This window comes from Arachis ipaensis, chromosome B4 (genome assembly GCF_059453495.1).
Source record: "Arachis ipaensis isolate K30076 ecotype BB chromosome B4, ASM5945349v1, whole genome shotgun sequence".
Lineage (NCBI taxonomy): Eukaryota > Viridiplantae > Streptophyta > Magnoliopsida > Fabales > Fabaceae > Arachis > Arachis ipaensis.
Window position 1 is genome coordinate 45,122,776 of NC_142439.1, and position 1,715 is coordinate 45,124,490.

The window sequence follows — 1,715 nt, forward strand, 5'->3', positions numbered from 1 at the left end:
AGAAAAAAAAATTTAAGTTGTTACTTGCCTAGTAAGAAAGGTTCAATCTTTAAATTTTAAATCATATCTTTTTGTTTCTTGTTAGTCAAGTAATCAACTTTAATTTTCAAAATCAAATCTTTTTAAATTTCTTTTTCAAATCTTTTTCAAAATAAGTTTCAATGACATCTTTTTCAAAATCAATTTCAAAATCTTTTCTAAACTTCTTATCTTTTCAAAAATTGATTTTCAAATCTTTTTCAATTAACCACTTGACTTTTTGTTTGATTTCAAAAGTTTACTATTTCAATCATATCTTTTTCAAAACCACCTAACTAATTCTCTCTCTCTCTAATTTTCGAAAATCATATTCCTCTTTTTCAAAATTCCTTTTTAATTAACTAATTGTTTTAACTTTTAATTTAATTTCATTTTTCTTTTTTTTAAAAAAAATTTCGAATTTTAATTTTAATTTTAATTTAAAAACAAAAATATTTCTATTTTATTTTATTTAATTTTCGAAAATTCTACTCTCTCACCTCCTTCTAATTATTTATTTATCTACTAACACTTCTCTTCCTCTTAAAAATTCGAACCCTCTCCCTCTTTCTATGTTTGAATTTATTTTCTTCTTCTACTCACATAAAGGAACCTCTCTACTGTGGCAAAGTGGATCCTTATTATTTTCTGTTCTTTTCTTTTTCATATGAGCAGGAACAAGGATAAGAACATTCTTGTTGAAACCGATCCTGAACCTGAAAGGACTCTGAAGAGGAAGCTAAGGGAAGCTAAAGCATAACTCTCTGGAGAAAATCTGACAGAAATTTTCGAAAAGGAAGGAGACATGGCCGAAACCAATAATAATGGTGGAGGTGCAAGGAAGATGCTTGGTGACTTTACTGCACCAAATTCCAACTTACATGGAAGAAGCATCTCAATCCCTGCCGTTGGAGCAAACAATTTTGAGCTAAAGCCTCAATTAGTTTCTCTTATGCAACAGAATTGCAAGTTTCATGGACTTCCATCAGAAGATCCTTTTCAGTTCTTAGCTGAATTCTTGTAAATCTGTGATACTGTTAAGACCAATGGGGTTGATCCTGAGGTCTACAGGCTTATACTTTTCCCGTTTGCTGTAAGAGACAGAGCTAGAATATGGTTAGACTCTCAACCTAAAGATAGCCTAAACTCTTGGGATAAACTGGTCACGGCTTTCTTAGCCAAGTTCTTTCCTCCTCAAAAGCTGAGTAAGCTTAGAGTGGATGTTCAAACCTTCAGACAGAAAGAAGGTGAATTCCTCTATGAAGCTTGGGAGAGATACAAGCAACTGACCAAAAAGTGTCCTTCTGACATGCTTTCAGAATGGACCATCCTGGATATATTCTATGATAGTCTGTCTGAATTATCTAAGATGTCATTGGACCATTCTGCAGGTGAATCCATTCACCTAAAGAAAACGCCTGTAGAAGCTCAGAAACTCATTGACATGGTTGCAAATAACCAATTCATGTATACTTCTGAAAGGAATCCTGTGAGTAATGGGACGCCTCAAAGGAAGGGAGTTCTTGAAATTGATACTCTGAATGCCATATTGGCTCAGAATAAAATATTGACTCAGCAAGTCCATATGATTTCTTAGAGTCTAAATGGATTGCAAGCTGCATCCAACAGTACTCAAGAAGCATCTTCTGAAGAAGAAGCTTATGATCATGAGAACCCTGCAATAGCAGAGGTGAATT

General features: G+C 33.2%; 1 non-coding gene across 1 annotated transcript; it reads right to left on the minus strand.

The window, feature by feature from the left end:
• Nucleotides 1-1,225: 1,225 nt before the first annotated feature.
• Nucleotides 1,226-1,333, minus strand: LOC148567393 (small nucleolar RNA R71). Its single transcript, XR_015881882.1, has one exon. It is a non-coding gene; the product is annotated as a small nucleolar RNA R71 (small nucleolar RNA).
• Between the last annotated feature and the right edge of the window lie 382 nt (nucleotides 1,334-1,715).